An 8,644-nucleotide genomic window follows, 5' to 3' on the forward strand; every position below is an offset into this window, starting at 1 on the left:
TAACTCAGGGGTTTTCAACCAGTGGTCCGGGGACCACCAGTGGTCCTTGAGGGGGTTCCAGGGGGTCCCCAGCCAAATTAATAGTTAGCAACCAAATTGAACCTTATATGTCTGTAACTCTGAGAGTGTACAAATGTGACCAAATGGACCCTAACGGGTCCATTTGGTCACATTTGTACACTCTCAGAGTTAAATGAACACTAATGATGATGATACAGTGTAGATTGGGACCCCCAAGAAATTAAAATGGTTGAGTCCCCTGGCATGTCTTTTCAAATGGGGGTCCGTGGGCTAATATGTGTCAATTTGGGGGTCCTTGACATGAAAAAGGTTGAAAACCACTGCTTTAACTCAGTCACTGCCAGAGTGAATACAGAATAATCCAGCCACTGCCAGCGATATCAGCGTTTCAGCGACCTTTCAACTAGTCAAAGAATATTTAGCTTCAGTCTGATGGAGGCCCCGACCGTTGGAAAACACAAATTCACAACCGTTTTCTGTTGTTGTGGGGAACGTGTTCGCTGAAAATAGCCGATCGACGAGCTCACAACAACGCGTCGCATGCAGCTCGACCGACGCGTTGTGAGCTTGTCGATCGGTCGTAAAATATTGAACACAGGTTCTTTTTTTCCATTTCCTGAAAAGTAACGGGTCTGGACATGCAGGGTTTCTCCCCAACAGCAAATGATGAGTCAGGACAGACATGGACGTAAATGGCAACTTCTTGTTATTTGATGAAAAGGTTATTTGTGAAAAGGTTACGTGTTCATGGTGATTCATGTCGTTGTTTTACGTTCGTGCAGCCGCTGTTTGTCATTGTCATTACAAATGAATGTTACTGGTTACAAAACCATGGGTTTGAGACGAGAGGGGTGGTGGTGGCAGTGACCTTGATTTATCAAAATGAAAACTATATTTTCAAGATTTTTAAGAGAAAAATGCCAGAACTCACTGCTGTACACAGTAAAAAAAAGAAATAACCTCATTGTTAATTCATCTTGTGACTCTGCGACCGTATTAATGTCCAATGTGGTTCCATTTGTTCACGCTCCTCAGAGTTAACCCATTAAGACCTGGAACTGTGTCATTTTTAGATTTGAGCTAAAAAGCATTATTCTACACTATGGGCCATTCAAAAATAGCAGATATACAAGCTCATAGCGCGGCACCGAGTGCCGCGCTACGAGCTTGTAGATCTGCTATTTTCGAAAATTTGTGAAAACGTGTGCAAATCTTTGAATATATATATTTTTAAAGCGAACATTTGTAACTCAAATCTTTGCTTCTGGGGGGTCCCTGGAACAAGATATTTTGATGGGGGTCCGCGGCCAAATACATATCATTTTGGGGGTCCTGGACGTGAAAAAGATTGAGCACCGCTGATACAGAAACATAGGTTTTTCAGAATACTGTTGAGATTTAGGAGACATGTATAGAATCGGCTTCAGGTCTCAATGGGTTAAACGATCAGCCTAACGTGGCTTGATGCCGGCACACCCTGTCACGTATATCTGCGCCGTAATCCTCTAATCCTGCTGCTTTGTCACCGTGCAGCTGGAAGTCTTACTAAAAGACTGTCACATTTCCCAGGTGGGAGGAAGCATTGAGGCCCCTCGCTCAGCCAATCAGCTTCACCGCTCAGTCTGTGTGCGCGTGCCCTCGCATGTGTGTGTGTGTGTGTGTGTGTGTGTGTGTGTGTGTGTGTGTGTGTGTGTGTGTGTGGCCGTGCACGTGTTGTGCTTGTTCACTCGCTTACAAGATTACCACATGGATTTGTATTATTTGTTCGTTTGGATCTCTGTGTGTACGTGTATTTGTGTGTGTTACACACTGTCAGGGGTTGTTGTGTGTTTTCTTGTGTGTAAATGATGGCTTATGTGACATCCAGCTAAAATTTGGCTTGCATGCAAATAGTCTTATGTGTTATGTTGATGTTGTATTATATTATGTTGTGTTATGTCGTCGTGTAGTGTGTTCATTGTGTGTGTGTGTGCGTGCGCGTGTGTGTGTGCGCGCGTGTGCGTGTGTGCGTATGTGCGTGTGTGTGCGTGCGTGTGTGTGTGCGTGCGTATGTGTGTGTGTGTGTGTGTGTGTGTGTGTGTGTGTGTGTGTGTGTGTGTGTGTGCGTGTGTGGTCTAAATATGCCCCAAGGTCATTTAACTGGCTTACATCACAGGGGGATATATATGGTGGAAAGTCGGACACAGCTGCCTTTGCCTGTATTGATGTGTGTGTGTGTGTGTGTGTGTGTGTGTGTGTGTGTGTGTGTGTGTGTGTGTGTGTGTGTGTGTGTGTGTGTGTGTGTGTGTGTGTGTGTGTGTGTGTGTGTGCGTGTGCATGTGCGTGTGTGTGTGTGTCGTGCGTGTGTGTGTACATGAGAGCGCGCGTGTTTCCTGTGAGTGTGTTGTTAAGAAGCGAGGCAAATAGCTGCAGCTGGTGTGAGATTTTGCCACCTGGCTGTGAGAGACATGGAGGAGATGATAGTAAACACAGTTCACATGAGACCAGCCTTCAGCGTTCATATCAGCCAGGAGGAGAGTTACTGAGTTCAAGGCCAACCCAGTCACAGAACACAGCAACGCAGCAGATCATTGTATTATAGAAATATTATATTACAGTCGGGTAATATTTCCATAGCAATTGTAAAGCAGGGGTCTTCAATGTTTTTTCAGGCCAAGGACCCCCTAGTTGAGAGAGAGAGAGAGAGAGAGAGAGAGAGAGAGAGAGAGAGATGAAGCAGGGACCCCCCCCCCCACCAGTGGTGTAAATATTGTACTCTTACGCCACTACAATTACTTGAAAACTTTAGTTACTAGTTACTTTGATATAAATTATTACATTAACCACTTTAGCCCTATTTTATACCTAGGCTATTTTCAAACATTTTAGTATTTTTTACTTTTGGTACTTTAAGTACATTTTGATACCAATACTTTTGTACTTTTAATCAAGTACATTTTGAATTCTGGACTTTTACTTAAAACAGAGTACTTCTGCATTGCAGTATTGATACATTTGAGTACATTTTCCACCACTGCAAATGAGTGAGAGGCAGAACATGACACACACGCCTGTGAGAACGAGAGACATGGAGAGAGAGAGGGAGAGAGGGAGAAACAGAGAGAGAGAGAGGGAGAGAGGGAGAAACAGAGAGAGAGGGAGAGAGAGAGGGAGAAACAGAGAGAGAGAGAGGGAGAGAGGGAGAAACAGAGAGAGAGGGAGAGAGAGAGGGAGAAACAGAGAGAGAGAGAGGGAGAGAGGGAGAAACAGAGAGAGAGGGAGAGAGAGAGAGGGAGAAACAGAGAGAGAGAGAGAGAGAGAGAGGGAGGGAGGGAGGGAGGGAAGGAGATAGGAAGAGGGAATCTAGGAGAACGAAAGGGGCTAAAAATAATAATTGCCTGCTCTCTATAAAAGAAGAGGAATAATAGACATAGCCATGCATACATAAACATACATACATACATATCAGTGCAGTTGGCCTATGTTGTCTCAGCACATTGTCACAGCACACACTCGCACACACTCACACACACGCGCGCACGCGCACACACACACACACACACACACACACACACACACACACACACACACACACACACACACACACACACACACACACACACACACACACACACACACACACACACACACACACACACACACACACACACACACACACAGTCAGTGGTCTGTACTAAGGCCGTTGCGAACTTGCGATACTCGATACGTACCAAAAAATAATTGACGTTTGATAAAGTGTACCAAAATTACAAGCCGTATCATGATTCTCACAGTCCCGCGTCCAACACAGTGTTGCCAAGTCTGCTTGTTATAAGCTACTTTGGGCTTGTTTTTCTAGCTTTGACTGTAGTTCTATTACTGTGGCTCTAGATATTAAACTTTGAGTGTACAGATACATCGTTAACATTGGCCGCAAAACTTTATCTTTGACTGGGAAACATGTCTTTGAGTGAAGATTTCTAACTTTGACGAGAGCTTTAAAACTTTGACTGAAAAAGTATATTTGATTGAAGATCTTTACCTTAGACTGAAAATGTGTTAACTTTGACTCTAGATATTAAACTTTGAGTGTGCAGGTACTGTACAACGTTAACTTTGACTGGAAAACTTTATCTTTGATGGTGAAACATGTCTTTGAGTGAAGATTCCTGACTTTGACTTTAAACTTTGACTGGAAAACGTATCTGTGAGTGACTGATGATCGTTGACTGTAGTCTGCAGAGCTTTGAAGCCCTCTCCGGACCTTGCAACTTGCAACCATCTGAAACCACTTGCAACAGAATCCTAAAACTGGGGTTCGCAACATGACAGTCCACCCCCTGCTGTGGAGCTGCCACCGACTGCCCCTTCCACAGCAATAACTAGCCTGTGTGATAAACAACTAGTGGTGGAAAAGTAAAAGTATCAATACTGCAATAAAAAAAAGTCCGGAATTCAAAATGTACTTGAGTAAAAGTACAAAAGTATTGACATCAAAATGTACTTAAAGTACCAAAAGTAGAAAGTACGGATTATGCACAATGTCTCATTTTACCAGTTTTAAAATGTGTACAAATCTTTTTGAAAATAGCTGATCTAGAAGCTCACAATGCGTCGCATCGCGACGCATTGTGAGCTTCTAGATCGGCTATTTTCAAATGGCCGAAATGTATATAGGGCTGAAGTGGTTAATGTATGTTTTGTATTAATAATCAAAATTGACAAAGTAACTGGTAACTAAAGTTTTCAAATAATTGTAGTGGAGTAAAAAGTTTTTTTTTTTGCCTCTGAGATGTAGTGGAGTAGAAGTACTGACAATTGGAAGTACTCCAGTAAAGTAAAAATAACTCAAAATTGTACTTAAGTACAGTACTTGAGTAAATGACATGTTCTTAGTTACTTGTCACCACTGTAAACAACAGACCCTAAACTGGACGGTGACAGGGACATCAAGGCGAGGAGCAGAGATAGTTTAGCCTACCATTTACATAGTGTTAGGGCACTTCAACTTGTTATGTTATATTTATAGGCCTATTCTATATTGTATACGCATCTATTTCCTTTCTCCCATTTGCTCCCTCTACTCCTATTTTTGTCTCTCTGTCTCTCTCTCTCGTCAAGGTGCCTGCACACAAAAAAGACACATTTGCGTTGTTGTGTGTGTGTGTGTGTGTGTGTGTGTGTGTGTGTGTGTGTGTGTGTGTGTGTGTGTGTGTGTGTGTGTGTGTGTGTGTGTGTGTGTGTAAGAGAGAGAGAGAGAGAGAGAGAGAGAGAGAGAGAGAGAGAGAGAGAGAGAGAGAGAGAGAGAGAGAGAGAGAGGGAGAGAGAAATGCATGAAGCATTCTTTTTGATGACTTTGTTGGCGTACAGTAGCTCTTTAAACTATAGTTATATAAACATGGTAATTCTTCCAATTAGGTTGATCAGCAGTACAGTAGCCTATGTATAATGTATATGTTCTACAATAAGCTGGCTGTCTGTCTGTCCTCTCTCTCTCGTCAGGCTGTGTGTGCAGAAAATGGCGCTGAATGTACAAGACATATGATTGGACATGGAAGCTGTCTCTCAAGCCAACGCCACACAGGACTACTCCCCATCCGGTGACGACCCCAGCGACCCCACTTTCCAGGACTATGGCCCCAGCGCGGGGCCCCTGGGGGAGTTTCCAGGGATCGAAGACCCGATCAAACTGCTGGGAGTACAAGTAAGGACAGCTAAATGTCTCTCTCTCTCTCTTTCTCTCCATCTCTCTCTCTATCTCTCTCTCTCGTTGACCCAAACTTCCCCACAAGCATGGCTGAACCGAAGTGATGTGCGTGTGTGTCCTCAGACATGCCAAACCACACCAAAAATATAAACCATCTAAATGGTAAAATGGTGCATTTATAAAGTGCTTTTATCCAAAGCGCTTTACATAGATTGTGCATTACATTCACCCATTCACACACACATTCATACACCGATGGCGGAGGAAACCATGCAAGACACCAACATGCTCATTGGGAGCAATTAGGCTTCACTCTACCCCTGAGCCACTGCCGCCCCCATCTAAATCCTATCTTACATTTGCTCAGTAGAGTTGCAGGCTTATTGTCTTGCCTAGGCCTGTCACAATTATTACATAATCATCTAATCGTAAAAATAAAAAAAGTTGAAATAGTAGATCTACAAGCTTACAACGCATCATGAAGTGACACGTTGTAAGCTTGTAGATCAGCTATTTCCGCTATTTTTTAATGTTTTTCAAAGTATACAATTATTAAATATGTCAGTCATTTCTTTGTATATTTAAGTTATTTGTCAAATAAGTTTTTATTACGAAGCCTAAAAGCCAAACAGAAATTACATTTTTATTCATATGTTCCAATGTGCGATGCCAAAAAACACAATTCAATCGTTCAATCTCAATTATGGGTTCTTGGGTGTAGCATGCCTCGTCTGTGCTGACTGGTTAGCGTTTAAAATGTGTTCTCACACATCACCACGGATGACCCAAAAGTAACTGCACGTTTCAGTGCAGCAAGCATGATTATTAGTATGGCGGTATAACGCCCAGGGTAGAGCTGCAGGATGGCACCAGGGGTCCATTTGCAGGCCATTCCACACTGTAAAAAGTGTCGAGGTGCATAAAATAACCCTCAAGCAAATCAAATGATAGAAGTCTGCATAGCTTACAGAGCTCTCAGTCAATGCTTTATTGATTAACATTTCGACAAAAAAAACGTCTTCTTCAGGATGAAAGGCAGACAATAATACCTGCTGTACAAACGGTGAGGACTGCCTGGCGTCAAGGGCAACACATTGCCTCAACCAGTCGGCTGTTCCGTTCACTAAATCATGTATTCAACTCCATAGTGACCAGGGTTGCATTGCTCATGGGACGGCCTTGCGCGCCATGCAGGAACCTATTTGACCAGGAGCACGCAGCAGGCACACGCATAGATTCAAAACAACTTTAAATTCACACCTCAACAAAGTTTACAAAGGCTCCCGACTCACACCAGCATGAATTAACATAGGAATGAGCCTAGATGCATATCAATTGTCCATGGTGTGACCTGTAGTGTAGGTGTTAAGCGACGTACGCGTCACGTCATTAAAATACAGTGCAACCACGATCCAATTGGCTCTATGCACAGCAGCCATATTGGAAAGAAATTGGGCCTCTTCTTACTTCCTTCACAGGTGTTACCAATGATACTAATGAAGGATCTGTTCCATTCTGGTCAGGGTGCTGATAACGTGCATGTTGGCTCACTAGAAAGAACTCCATTTTGGTTCCCAAATGACCCCTTATGGTGGGTGTGTCACTCTGAGAGTGTACAAATGGAACCAAATGGACCTGTAAGGGTCCATTTGGTTCCATTTATACACTCTCAGAGTTATGGGGGTCCTTGAAATTAAGACAACCACTATGCCACATTAAATGGAACAGGCAGTGGCTCAGGGGTAGAGTGGCCGGGTAGAGTGAACTGGTAAACCGCAAGGTTCCCAGTTTGATCCCGGGCTGGGGCGCTCCCCTAGAGTTAGTGTCGAAGTGTCCTTGAGCAAGACGCTGAACCCCTAATTGCTCCCGATGAGCAGGTTGGTGCCTTGCATGGTTTCCTCCGCCATCGGTGTATGAATGTGTGTGTGAATGGGTTAATGGCACAATCAATGTAAAGCACTTCGGATAGAAGCGCTATATAAATGCACCATTTACCATTTAGTATTATTGGTAACACCTGTGAAGGAAGTAAGGAAGGGGCCCAATTCATTCCTAATATGGCTGCTGTGCATAGAGCCTATTCAGCATTGCAACACTGATAGTGACACTGTCCAGGGTGCTGAAGAAGAGCTGCATGCATTAAGTAACATCATACAAGGTTACAATCTGACAATGCACAACAAACAGCACTAGCACTGTCCATGGTCCTGAAACAACAGAGCTGGTGTTTGTACAGTAGCTTCAGATATTTTATATGGAGAAATGTTTAAGAAAACAAAATGTGTTTCATTGCTATCATCTCTATGACAAGTACATGTATCAGCTATTATTTTTAACCCATTAAGGCCAGGAAACACATCTGTGTCATTTTTTGATTTGAGCTAAAAAGCCTTATTTTACACTTTGGCTATTTTTGAGAAATCGTGAAAATGTGTGCAAATCTTTGAATATATCTTTTTTCAAGCGAACATTTGTAACTAAAATCTTTGCTTCTGCAGGGGGTCCCTGGAACAAAATATGTTGAGATGGGGGTCCGTGGCCAAATACATATACATTTTGTGGGTCCTTGACATGAATAAAGTTTGAGAACCACTGACATAGTAAGCATACGTTTTTTTCAAAAAACAATTAAGATTTTCAAAAAAAGACATTTTGTAGAATCGGCTCTAGGTCTAAACTCATTCCCTGCCTAGAACGACTAAAACGACTTCTGTCCCATAAGCCATGCCTGCCTAGAACAACTAAAACGACTTTAAAAAAAAAAAAAAACTTTTTAAATTTGACCCAAAGACCAAGGAGATATGATTTTTCGAAGATCTAGACTCCCATCCACTTCCTTGTTAACTTAAAAATTAAAAATGCTGTATCTCGGCTCCTGAGTACTTTTTTTTTTCAATGAAAAATCTTGGCAGTGGGCAAACGCAGCCAGAAATAATT

The 8,644-nt window shown here is 42.7% G+C and overlaps 1 pseudogene across 1 annotated transcript in view; it reads left to right on the top strand.

Moving 5' to 3' along the window:
* The first annotated feature begins 5,551 nt into the window (after nt 1–5,551).
* Nucleotides 5,552–8,644, top strand: part of LOC311035184 (neuropeptide Y receptor type 2-like) — a 26,511-nt pseudogene continuing 23,418 nt past the window's right edge. Inside the window, exon 1 of the transcript in view lies at nt 5,552–5,704. The product of the transcript in view is annotated as a neuropeptide Y receptor type 2-like (transcript). The remainder of the gene's footprint in view (nt 5,705–8,644) is intronic.

Source organism: Gymnoscopelus microlampas, assembly GCF_963454915.1.
Source record: "Gymnoscopelus microlampas genome assembly, chromosome: 19".
NCBI classification, from domain to species: domain Eukaryota; kingdom Metazoa; phylum Chordata; class Actinopteri; order Myctophiformes; family Myctophidae; genus Gymnoscopelus; species Gymnoscopelus microlampas.